Consider the following 13,764-nt stretch of genomic DNA (forward strand, 5'->3'; position numbering starts at 1 on the left):
AATTCGCCTACACGTGGCCCTGAACATTGATGAATACTGTATGTGTGTGTGTGTGTGTGTGAAACTGGTGAGGAATTTTTATTTCGCAATATTTGAATAATGCACTAAATCTGTAAAGTCATTTATTAGAGGCGTAAATTGTTATTCCCATCAGAGTAAGCGTCACCTAGGTGTTGTTACCTTTAATTAAAATACCTGCTGGCTAATACTTATGAGCCTTGGCCAGTTTATTTGCATTTTATTAATGCAAGCAAGCCCGCGAACAAAATTTTATGCGATACTACGCTGTCAAATCTGGTCTGTGCATGTGTGTGTGTTTTAATGTTTCGTATAAAAGGATCCTGTAATGACAGTTGGAGTAAAGCAGATAGTTCGCTTCGAAGCAAAATAGCAGTTACACAATATATCTGATAAATTAAAAACTCCCCTTTCCAAGCGCAATCTTAGAACGAATATATATATATGATATATATATATATATATATAATATATATATATATATATATATATATATATATATATATATATATATATATATAAGATATTCCTTATTACTGAGAGCAATGATGCATAATCTTTTTGATTTTTTTGAAAATAAATGTTCACAAGAAAGCAGTCACTTATGCATATAACATGAATAACATTTTCATACAGTTTTTAGATGAATGGATGTTTGTGCTGATGGTTTAAAAATAGAAGATATATACTCAAGTAGTTATCTATCAGCAACTGTAAGGGAATTTTATGGAAGCAAATGAAAGATAATAATTGGCGTTTACTATGATCAACTTTTTTCATTGCATGTATGTAGGCTGAGGACCGTTGAAATGGTGGAAAGTGTATGGATGCCCCTAAAATGCAACCCTTTGCTATCATACTAAAATAGGTGTATCAGAGAATTTTTAATGAATTGATTAGGTGGAACGATTGGAGAACAATTGTAAGATGGAGAGTTTTGTAGAGGAAAAGGAGTGTAAAGTTGTGCCAACTACATGGAGTGAAAAATATGCAGAAAGGGGGAGCCGTGAATTTCCAGGAATCTCGAGAGTACCAGCGAGATAAATGAGAGGTGCACTGGGCATTTTGAGGAAGCCTTCTGTTAAGGAATAAATATGATAGTGACTGTTCTCTTGTTTTCTTCTGGAACCAACTCCTCTGAAGGAAACTACTTAATATTTTAGTAAAACTGTACGTAAACAGAAACAGAGGCAGAGACAGTAAAGTCTCAACCATGAAGAAAAGAAAACTAAAATATCCCAATCCTTACAACTGGTATGGAGAAGCTATTAAGTCACCCAGCTAAATTATACTTTCATCCCTCTTTTTTTCTACATTTTGCATGTTAGTAGTCGATACGACACAGCGCATAGTTTATTGTGCTCCTGTAATGTATTGTGCGCCCGGTGAGTCTTGCATATGATACATATATCTCCATTCTCTTTCATCCGGGTCTTCGGTCTCGAAATCCATAAATCTCCCTCCTTTTCCCTTTTCATTCCCTCCTTCAGCGTTGCCTACCCTGTTTTCTGACAGGTTATACCACCGCCGGTAATGACCCGGGCAAGAAAGTGCAGCGGATGTTGATCTCTGGGATTTGTAGGATCAAGAACTGGCTCCTACGGATGCCGCGGGGGCTTATCGGCCTTGTGGGGGAAGGGGGGGAAGGGGAATGGGGAAAGGCTGTCACCAAACCCGGGAGGATGAGGGTGGTGTTGTCGCTGGATCAGAGGAGCGGCAAAAAGGTCTCTCACCAATGATTAGGCTGTCAAAAAGTTACTTTGGGTGGAGTGAGAGAGGAAAGAAGGGAGGGATGGGGAGGGGGAGTAGGTAGGGTGAGGAAGGAGAGCCAGGAGGAGGGAACTTACTAAAAGAAGAGGGGAAGAAAGTGCAAGTGAAATAAAAAGGAATATGAAAAAACTCTAGTGATGGGAGGGAATGAAATGTCAGCGTAAGAATTGAAAAGAATTACACCGGGATGTAACGTGTAAGTCACGAGATAAAGAAATGATTGGAAATTGCACTAAAAGAAATAGCGAAGGAGAAAGTGGAAATTGCACGAAAAGAAATAGAAAAGGAAAAAGAGGCTTCGCTTTGATGGGGCAAGCTTATTGAAAGATGCAGAGGTGGTGGAACGAGACGTCAGGAAACATTTCATGATAACAAGACCACTGGAGTTATTATCGTATTGGCAAGGACAAAAACATTCGCTTATAAATATGTTTCTTTAGAAATTGTTGTTATATAAGCAGAATTTAATTCATGAAGTTTCCCTGTTTTTCTAATCTTTCCTCTCCTGTTAAGGAAAGATCACGAAATAACTTACTATACTCATTTCATGAAAGGGTGGGTATAAACGCATTCGGTATTAATAATAGGAATATACATTTATGTATAGAAACAAGACATGTAGAATATGGCCGTTAACGCTTCGCTGCAATTGAACTTTGAATGGAATCATTGGGCAAGTAAAGAAACTTTATTTTAGATTAAACTCTGTGATGCATGCGTAATTTTGAATAAAATGTTATTGTTGTTACTATTATCATTGGTCTAAGTTCTCATTTCACAAGGTTAATATAATTCGTCGAATTTTAGATAACGTTGATTATGTGTCACTACCCAACGCAATACGTGAAATGTTCATCTTGTGATATGAATACCTGCATGTAACCACAAATAACCAAATAGTTACTCCAGTAAAATAAGAGAAACGTAAACGAATACAGCTATCCAAACTACTAAGGCTACAGGATCAGAAAGAAATGTCGACAATCCGTCAGACCCAAATTTTAATGAGAAATACGGATGTCGAAGAAATTTGAGATAGCTACAGGTTTTTATATATATACTTTATATTAAGTGTAATGATTGTCAAGTATACTTATCGAAATGTATAAAAGCATTGCTCTATATTATTAAGAAACTTCGTTGCATGCACTCGAAAAGCAAATATTGTAGGCTTGCTTACTTATGCAGGGTTGTCTACATTTAGTGTAGAGATGCAGAGAGCAAGTCTTCCAATTGATGGGAAAAACGTGCTACCATCAAGTGGTTACGTGAAATCAGAGTTCATATATATATTTACACTGATAGCACATAGTTTAGTAGAATATTTTATGTAACTTTGCCGAAACTGTTAAGTAACGTATCCAGGAACCTACATGGGCCCTTTTGAAAATATGAAATATATAAGAAGTCTCCTATGCCCCTGTTTGCTTTACACCGTGTATGCAACCGAATAGTTCCCTCAAAAGCAGACCGAACATCAAGGAATTTTCATATTTCGCAGACAAACACTCAGGGAGTCCTTCCACTCTGGAGCACCGCTGAATATTTAAACCCAGAAAATCTCTCGGAGATCCCCTTCAGCTATCGGATTTTACACTTTAATCTTCGTTTATTTACGTAGGGCGAATTTCCCCTAATCAAAATATTGCACTGGTAACTGAATTGCTTCCTGGTTTCATAAATACGCTTGTTTTAATTTTCTTGACACCTGCTGAGCTATAGTAGATATGGTCTTTTGAGAATTTATTGGTTCACCTCCTCAGATACTTGGTTATCTTAATTTCTTGTGCTTTATTAGAATGTAATATCAGCTGGGAATAAAAATAGGAAAGTTTAAATGAAATCACAATGCTTTAAATTTAGTAAAGAAAAATAATAACTTCCTAACCAAAAGGAAAAGCCAGAATTGTTGATACTTTCGTCTTGTAACCGATACTGCAGACATTTCTTCCATTATATAACTGCATGAAGTTAGCCTTCTACATTTCACTACAAGATAAATAAAGGGCGTTCTCTATTATTGAAAAAAGGTGAAGTATTGTTATGTTAAACTACACACTTTCAGTTTAAAGGGGACACACACACCACACACACACAGCACACACACACACGCACACACACACACACACACACACACACACATATATATATATATATATATATATATATATATATTATATATATATGTGTGTGTGTGTGTGTGTGTGTGTGTATATATATATATATATATATATATATATATATATATATATATATATATATATATATATTTATATATATATATGTATATTATAAAGACTGAACCCCCGAAATGAGGAAATCATGGCCTGCTACCAAAACTTTGTTAGCCAGACAAGACTGGTACTAAGAAAACTGTTCCGTCAAGAAGGGCTTTCCCCTTTGCAACTGAGAGAACGAGTGTTTCTCCAAAACGTGGTATGAGGCGATTAATGTGGTCTTGAAGGCATGCTGGACAATGGGGGAATACAACTTGCTGACAGCATACCTTCAAAAGGAAGCGATCTATGGCCGATAAAAGCAAGAAGTGGAAATTTGAGCTTCTCTGTTACCGCCAAGGGCAAGGAAATAACACTCTTTATACATGCAATAATGATAAAAAATAACCCATGTTGCTTTGGAAATATTATCTGAAGGAGAAGCAACAGTCAGGAATAAAGGGCCTGAGGGTCAGGAACCCCAGCACCAGGAAAATAACAGGTCTTCCATACATCCATACAACTTATGCCACTTAGTTCCAGTCATTACACCATTAGACAAACCTCGAACCGGAAATGTTTGAAGTCTGACCTCAGCAACAGGGCACGTGGCGAAAAATTCCTTAACTGGATGAAGTTCAGCCAGCCTAATGTCGCCGTGGTGAAGTTAAAATACTTCAACAAGATTTTCATTCACCACAGTAATATTGATTTTTGCTTACTGAAGTGGGATGCCTGCAACAGGCAAGTTCATGGTGAATGTATGCAAGCCTGGAACAGATGTCTCTCACCCGAGGAGGGACAAAAGGCAGGTGGTGAAAGAATATCCGTGGGTTCAGTGCCATGAAGATTTTCAAGCTGTGTGACGACGAGCCCCGTCCTTGTCTTTGTCTTTTCAACATTGCCGGTCTCCTTCCAACTCCTTGTTGCTAGCCGCTGCTGTCTTTGGATGAATGCAACCAATTTACAAAAATGATAAGCAAGAAAAGAGCGTTTAAAATTTTGGTGAGTAAAACTATTTCATGTCATTATCCATTTTTTTTCATGCCTTGTCATCCATTAACGAATATTTTTATGCATTAATCACTATTATGTTATCATTAATCATTATTCACAAATATGTTATGTGTATTAGTAAGGTAATTCATAACTATTGAAGTTTATTAGCTAGGTTTGATTTATTTTTTTGATTAATTTTTTTTATTGCATTACTCATCATTATTTTCATCAGTATTCTTCGGTTGGTTAGGATTATTAGTAACGTATTCCATGCTTTTTAATGGTTGTTAGCTGTGTAGAGACAATATTATTTTTTGAACTTTTTTTTACATTAATGATCATTCTTATTAATCATCAATCATAATTCAAAGGTTTGTTATAATTATTATTAATATGCTCCATGCTTATTAATGTTGATTAATTATTTGAAAAAATTAGAATTTTTTTGCATTTGTTTTGATTTAATCACCATTGTCTTCATCATTAATTCATAGATTTGTTATGATGTTTATTAACCTACATGTTTATTAATGCGTATTGCTGTTTGTTAAAATGTATGTTAATATTTGTCAAAACTTTTGCATATTGGGTGGTTAAAAATTCGTGGGGTATGGTGGGGATGTGTGGAGGCGAATAGCTTAAAGCGAACTTATTATTTTATCACTATTCAACATCGCAAAATATCGTAAGGGGGCAATCCAAATTAAACCTATTAAAACATCATATGGGGACAATAGAAATGAAACCTATTTAATTTCATAAATTGGGTAATTGGGTAGAAATAGACATCGTCGTACATTATTACAAATCACTCATAAATGAATAAACATTTGGAAATGGTAAAACAGGCATAGTGTACAAAAGAATTAACTTCAGTATATATATATATAAAGTATATATATATATATATATATATATATATAGATATATATATATAGCGAATTTCCACAGAAAAATGATAGTCAGAAATCCAAGCGCTTTTGTCTTTTCTCAGACAATGTCTGAGTAAAGACGAAAGCGCTTGGATTTCTGACTATCATTTTCCTGTGGAATTCGCTTATTTGTGAAGTCACGTGCAACTACAGTGATTTTTTAAGCATATATATGTATATATATTATATATATGTACATATAATTAACTTCAATATATATATATATATATGTGTGTGTGTGTGTGTGTGTGTGTATGATTTTAAATCTATATAGCATATACATTAAATGAATGTATGTATATACTGAAAATAAGAATATTTTTAGTATCAATAACAAGTAACCTGAGTGTTTCATCCTTATATAGTCCAACGCAGAGGGGAACTAAGGGGAGAAGACTTCGCCCGAACAGCTTCTCATTTGGATAGAAATGTAAATTCTTTTCATTTCACGGTATTTCGCACTTAAATGGTAAACTTCACATAAACTGAAATCATAGCTTTTATATTTTTATAAACTTCTCTAAGCGACATATAAATATTTTTATTTTCTTAAGTAGCAACTTTCTATTCACTCGGTTTCATTTTCAGATCTGTTAACCATAAATATTTACTAACCCTATCAAAAGTAGAAAACTCATTTGAATATAACATTATAATTAGTAGGTCTAAGGTTTCATACCGGAGAGCCGAGGCCTACCTACATCTTACTTGCTTAAGTGTAACTAGTTGATTTTACAAACACACACACACACACACACACACACACACACACATATATATATATATATATATATATATATATATATATATATATATATATATATCTATATCTCATTATATAATATATTTATATAATAATAATATTCTATATTATATATATATATATATAATATATATATATAATATATATTATAAGATTTATATTATATATATATAGATATAGATATATATATAATAATATTATATATATATATATACATAACATACATATCATTTAGTAGATGATTTAAATACATTCTCTCTCTCTCTCTCTCTCTCTCTCTCTCTCTCTCTCTCTCTCTCTCTCTCTCTCTCTCTGCCTTGATCTGCCGAATAACTTTATCACCTTCAGCTTCTGCCATCGGGTTTGAAATAACACTTCGATTTAAGACGGTCGTGCGTTTTGGTAAAGGAAATATGATTCATTCTTCATGCGAGATGTCGCTTTCGTCCAATTTCATTATTCGTACCTGAACTCTGAACTTTGGAGACCTATGGGGTTTGAGTTCGTTGGGATATCCATTTGGTAGTTCAACTTGTAATTCCCAAGCATCGATCTCCCTCTGGGAATAAAAAAAAGGAAATCATAATTTCCTAGTTAACCAAGTCTCTCGAATTTCCTCCAGCTTACCGTTGCAGTTGTTTCATATGTCGTACTCAAGGAAAAAAGTTGCTGGAATTCTAGAAGGTGCGTGTACGTTTCATTGTAAGACTCATAATTCGTTTGGAGAGAGAGAGAGAGAGGAGAGAGAGAGAGAGAGAGAGAGAGAGAGCGCTTAATTTGAACGTTATAATTTTTTTACTAAATTATATAAGTACTAGCTTTAAGTCTTAGCAATAATTAGTTGAAAAGCTCAAATCTGTCATTCTGTGTCTCTTGAAAATATAAATATTTTGTTGCCTTTCGAGTATATAAAAGTCACAAGGTAAAAGATAGAGGACTATATTTTATGAAGCTCAAGACACTAGATTTAAATCGAGATAGCGTTTTTTTTCTTTTTTTTTTTTTACTTTTATGCTCATTGGTTGTCACTTTTTCCTGATAATTTTTCTTTTGTTTACTTTTCTTAAAAAATTTTCTAATTTTGTTACTAGCTTTTATTTTGTTCTGAGGTCAGTGATTTTTAATCTTACCCAGATAACAGATAATACATTTCTATTTCAACTCTAATTTTCAAAATGCACTCCTTTTACAGCAGGAAAAGAAACTCAGAGTGCGTCCTAACGTCACAATAACAAAATTAAAGTGAATATAGTGTAGTTAATTTCCTCTGTTTTCGTATGAATTCTCTCCAGTTTTCGGAGAACAGCAGAAGAGTAAAGAATGACATTTTGACAAAGAAAGGACATATTATAGGAACTGAAAAAAGCAAGTAAGCAGCGAAATGAGAGAGACGGAATGTACCCTGAAATCTGAGAGAAATCTTTACTTATCAAAAGATAACTTCGGTTCCTCGAAACAAGCTTGTATTGTGCAACCTATAGTTTTCTGAAAAGAAAATGTATTCAAGATGTGCTTTAGTTCGGACTTCGCATTTGACATTTTTGAAAATGAATTGGTTCATTATATAACAGAATGAAATTTGTCTGCGTGTTACTTTCATCTAAGCAGTGTGCATTTCTTACAAAGACATAAAGTCTGCAAGTTATTTTACCAATTCAGCTGGCTAGCAAATCAAGAGGTCGGGCCTTGTTTTCATAGAGAGAACTAATGGGAGAATAATTTCAACGTGTTCAAGATAAAAAGAAGAAGAAAAAAAAAAAGTTGTGTGCATGCATATCAAAGCAATACAGCTAAAGTTAATGTGACATTTCGGAGACAGCCTAATCCTTATCCCTGGACATGGAAGACCAAAAAATGTTATCTTTGGTCAGACCTTTCTGTAAATTCTGCAAGAATTTTTATGTGAATTTGAAAGCTTGTATCTTTAACCAGAAAACGTTCCATTATGAAAAATAACATTCGTATTACAAAGGACATTCTCAGACACTGACGGTCTGCAATTCAAACTTTGACTGTCTGCAACAGCTCACGATTCTGTGGAATTTGAAAATCTATTGTAATAAAAAAAACTCTACAATCAAGTAGACAGAATCGCCTCCACCCGCTGAGATTGCTTTCCAAACCGCCTCGAGTGAACTCCTCCTCCAATTTCAACCTCCCTTGTGCGTTCATCCCTTCGGGAATTTCACACCTTTGTATTTGCCTGATCAACTTTTCTGGGCTTGAAATTGTTAATTGACCGACTTATGAATTTTAGGTTTGAAAGCAAGGCACTTTGGCAATCTTCAGCTGTTCAGCGCTTTAGGCAATGAAAAGAGAAGTGTTGGAGTGGCTAGGCAGCAAAATAGATTATTAAGAAAAAAAGATGGAGATGAAGTACGAGGATCTAAAGGCGGAACCTCAGTTACTAAGAAGTAATAGAGAGGATGGATAGCAAGACTGAAGACAGGAAGCGGAAATTGAGGCAAAGAAAAAGGCTCAAAAGTTGGCGCAGCTACGGCAGAAGGGACGTTGCAGACACCCTGTAATGCTTACCGTGCACCATGTGAGGTGAGCTGACAGCACTATCCCACTATGGTGTCGTGCCGTATAAGGGGGCCAATGAAAAATGATCCTCATCGTACAAGGTTGCTCACATTTATTTCAGGCCTCTGCTGGGAGTCGATATCAAAGAAACTGGTTTAAGAATTTCAAACAAACTTATTTGTCTCAGTTACCATCCAACAGACTCATTATACTTGGCTATGTTCATTACAGACAATTTAACATTAGTTTACGAATAAATTTAAAGTTTTTCCCTAAATTTTGGCTTTCTTCTACTTGATACAAACAGGAATTTCCTACATATTTTAAACCTGAACATATTACTGTATGTAATAGATAGTCCATTATATGTTGAAGAAAAAATCTTGCAATGTCAAATATAAAGGTTGTTCTCCAACCTGTTCAGGAGCAACAAACTACAACCCAGTTACATGAAGTTCAATTTAAACTTTCTTGATGATGTACAAACTTACATGGAGAAAACATGTTTCCCAACTACCACATGTATTATTTCACTTTGAAGAGATGAACAGTCACTCCCACCTTCATAAACCCAGCTACATGAAGTGCTCATTCCTGAAGTACTCGTTTTTCACTACTAACTACCGTCCCTCTTATTGCCACAACTACATGTAATTCTTGAAATATCATGTAAGTATTTCTTCGATTGATCGAGAGTGAGAACTATCTTTGTTTTAACATGTTCGAATGTCGATCATTAGTTCATCCATCGTTCTAGAAATCACTCGCAAAGCAAAAGTTTGAAGTGACCCCTTCCAAATAGTTAATACCACTGACTACTAAGCTTCGTTAAATTCGAACTTGGAGGTATCTAGTAACTTCTAACTTCGTGATCAACTGCTAATTAACAGTTACTCTAAGCCCAAATAAAGCTTTGATTACTCCTCACGTCACTCACTTATCTTATGCCGCTCTGCTCGCCAAACCAAGCCAAGTCAAGCCATGCCAAGTGTAGCTCAGCACCACTCTAGCCGAACCAAACCAAGGGAATTCCTCTGCAAGCCAAGTCATGCCCTCTGCAAATCAAGCCAAATCAATCCAAGTCAAGCCAAGCCAACCCAACACAATCTAAGTTAAGCCAAGCAAAGCCAAGACAAGCAATGCCAAGCCTTCTGCAAGCCAAGCCAAGCCTTCTGCTAGCTAAGCCAAGTCAAGGCATCTGTAATTCAAGCCAAGACAAGCCAAACCAAACCAAGTCAAACAAGGCAGGTTTTCTGTATTCCAAGCCAAACTAGCTATCCAAGCCAAGACAAACTAAGCCAAGCCAAGCCCTCTGTAAGCCGTGCCTTTTGTAAGTCAAGCCAAGCCTTCTGCAAGCCAATCCTTCAAGGCAAGCCTTCTACAAGCCAAGCCAAACCTTCTGCAAGCCAAGCCAAGCCAACCTTCTACAAGCCAAGCCAAGCCAAGCCAACCTTCTGCAAACCAAGTCAAACCTTCTGCAAGCCAAGAAAAGCCAAGCCAAGCCAAACTTTCTGTAAGCCAACCTTCCGCAAGTCAAGTCAAACTTTTGCAAGCCAAGACAAGCCAAGCCAAGCAAAACCTTCTGCAAGCCAAGCCAACTTTCTGCAAGCCAAACCTGCAAGCCAAGCCAAGCCAAGCCAACCTTCTGCAACCTTCTGCAAGCCAAGCCAAGCCAACCTTCTGCAACCTTCTGCAAGCCAAACCAAACCTTCTGCAAACCAAGCCAACCTTCTGCAAGCCAAACCAAACCTTCTGGAAGCCAAGCCAAGCCAACCTACTGCAAGCCAAGCAAAACCTTCAGCAAGCCAAGCCAAGCCAAGCCAAGTCAAACTTTCTGCAAGCCAAGAAAAGCCAAGCCAAACCAACCTTCCGCAAGCCAAGTCAAACCTTCTGGAATCCAAGCCAACCTTCTGCAAGCCAAACCAAAACCTTCTGCAAGCCAAGCCAAGCCAAGTCAAACCTTCTGCAAGCCAAGAAAAACCAAGCCAGGCCAACCTTCCGCAAGCCAAGTCAAACCTTCTGCAAGCCAAGAAAAGCCAAGCCAAGCCAAACCTGTAAGCCAACCTTCCGCAAGCCTAGTCAAACTTTCTGCAAGCCAAGCCAAGCCAAGCAAAGACAAGCTTCTGCAAGCCAAGCCAAACCTTCTGCAAGCCAAGCCAAACCTTCTGCAACCTTCTGCAAGCCAAGCCAAGCCAAGCCAACCTTCTGCAAGCCAAGCCAAACATTCTGCAAGCCAAGCCAACCTTCTGCAAGCCAAACCAAACCTTCTGCAAGTCAAGCCAAGCCAACCTTCTGCAAGCCAAGCCAAACCTTCTGCAAGTCAAGCCAAGCCAACCTTCTGCAAGCCAAGCCAAACATTCTGCAAGCCAAGCCAACCTTCTGCAAGCCAAACCAAACCTTCTGCAAGCCAAGCCAAGCCAACCTTCTGCAAGCCAAGCCAAGCCAAACCTTCTGCAAGACAAGCCAAGCCAAACCCTCTGCAAGCCAAGCCAAGTCCAACCTTCTGCAAGCCAAGCCAAGCTAAGCCACAAGCCGTCTGCAAGTCAAGTCAAGCCGAGCGAAGCCAGCGAAGCCAAGCCTTCTGCAAACCGAGCCTAGCCGTGCCGAGCCGAGCCAAGCCAGCCAAATCAAACCAAGCCATGCCAAGTCAAGGTCTCTGGAAGATAAATTCTCTTGAAGCCAGACAAGCCAAGCAATTTTCCTGATCTTGTATTACATTACTTTTCCTCGTCTTTTGGTAATCCGCCTGGCAGTTGATTGCTTGCTTTTAAGTTGTTAAGTAAAATAAAACTAAATTTTACATGGACTTTGCTAAATAAAATACAAATCAGGACATTGAGAAAAGAAGCAGGATCATATCGAGTAATGGAAGTTTTATCTCCATCAGTAATAATTATGAAAATTGTTAGGGAGTAAAACACGACAAATCTCGCTAATTCAGTGCTTTAAGAGGAATAAAAGATGCAATCGTTGTAGTTTCAAAAGCGGATTTTTGTGTAAAAATCTAACAGCAGAAAGCTGTAGTTTTTACTGTTTTCGGCATTTTTCATTTGGACGCAGCTATTACATGTATCCTTTAAACAAAAAATAAAAGCACAGAAATGAGGGTACGAGAATTCTTGAACTTGCAGCAAGTCAGGCTTCTCATAATTCTCAAAGAACATAAAAGAAAACTGCGAGGTCTTCATCAGTTTTTTCCGAGTTATATATGAGTCTGCTTAGGGTTACGTATGCCCTGGGAAATTTACAAATCGGTTTATCCTCTTCTTCCTGTAACTCGTTTGCTAAAGACACTTTTAATGACCAATGGTGCTAACACATTCTTCATTTGTATAGGTATGATTTAGACTGGTTGCATGTGAAATTGGAGGATTTGAAATGTATATAAAAAAAGGCTCAAGATTTTGTTAAGTGAGGGGCTTTAGGTGGGAACTGGAAGAATTTTCGGTTTGACTACCAATACATTTCGGGGATCCCATGTCGGCTACAGCTCACTTTGAGGTGTATGAAAATTATTTCCCATAATCTTATGCTTAAGTGTGTAATATAACGAGAAGCTCTAATCATATTTCTCTATATCTCACATTTGTCGCGTAATCCTAAATGGCCGCCTGATTTAAAGTAGTTTATGCACCTTCCTCGTAAAAATAACCATAGTTATCGAAATAGTTGCAAGATCATACTTTAATTTAAAATTTATTTTTATTTCGAATCTAAATTAATTTAAACTTTTGTATTAGATAAACTCTCCATTAATAAGAGGGGAAAATGAGGTTACTTTCTATTGAAAGAAAATTATACAATCTGTCAGCCTTTCTGGTTAGGGTGCAGTCTTACTGCCGTATGGAAAAGTAATTAAAGGCATAGGGACCTCCTCGCCCGCAAAGGAAGAAGTTCTGTGGATACGAGAGAGGCTACAGTGGCGTAGCTCTTTGGCTGTCTTGAATGAAGGTGTCGACTAACCGAATGTTGCCACCTACGTACTATAAGAACTGAGACAAAAATTTGGTATCAGTCGCCCGTATTTTGTAACGAGGAGGAGAAAGAGGAAGAAATGAAACTTCCAAAGTTGAAGGATAAAATGTACAAGAATCTTAACTTTACGTGTAAGGTTCCATATAATAGAATACACATGAATGACAGAAAAGAAAATACAAGCAAAGTTGAAAAGAATCAAACTAAAAATTAATAAACAGATATGCACAAACATGCTTAATCAGGACTTTTCGGAAAAGGTTAAAAGAAACCAAGAGTCGTTGGCAGTGGAAGAGGGAAGAACATGATCCATATAACAATTGTAAAGACAAAGCACATGAGGCAAAGAACGAGAGAACAGAGGCTGAAGGATACAAAAGCAAAAAACAACTTCAGATGGTTCCGTTACAGAGTCAAATTATCAACTATTAGAGCTACGCCAGGGGCAATGACAGATCTTCATTACAGATTTTGGGCACCAGAGAACGGGATAAAAAATCAGAAGCTAAAATAAGACTGCAACGGTGCACTTATGGCCTCTTAAAAATGCCAGTCATAGGACTAT

The sequence above is a fragment of the Macrobrachium nipponense genome, chromosome 2 (genome assembly GCF_015104395.2).
Source record: "Macrobrachium nipponense isolate FS-2020 chromosome 2, ASM1510439v2, whole genome shotgun sequence".
In the NCBI taxonomy this organism is placed as follows: domain Eukaryota; kingdom Metazoa; phylum Arthropoda; class Malacostraca; order Decapoda; family Palaemonidae; genus Macrobrachium; species Macrobrachium nipponense.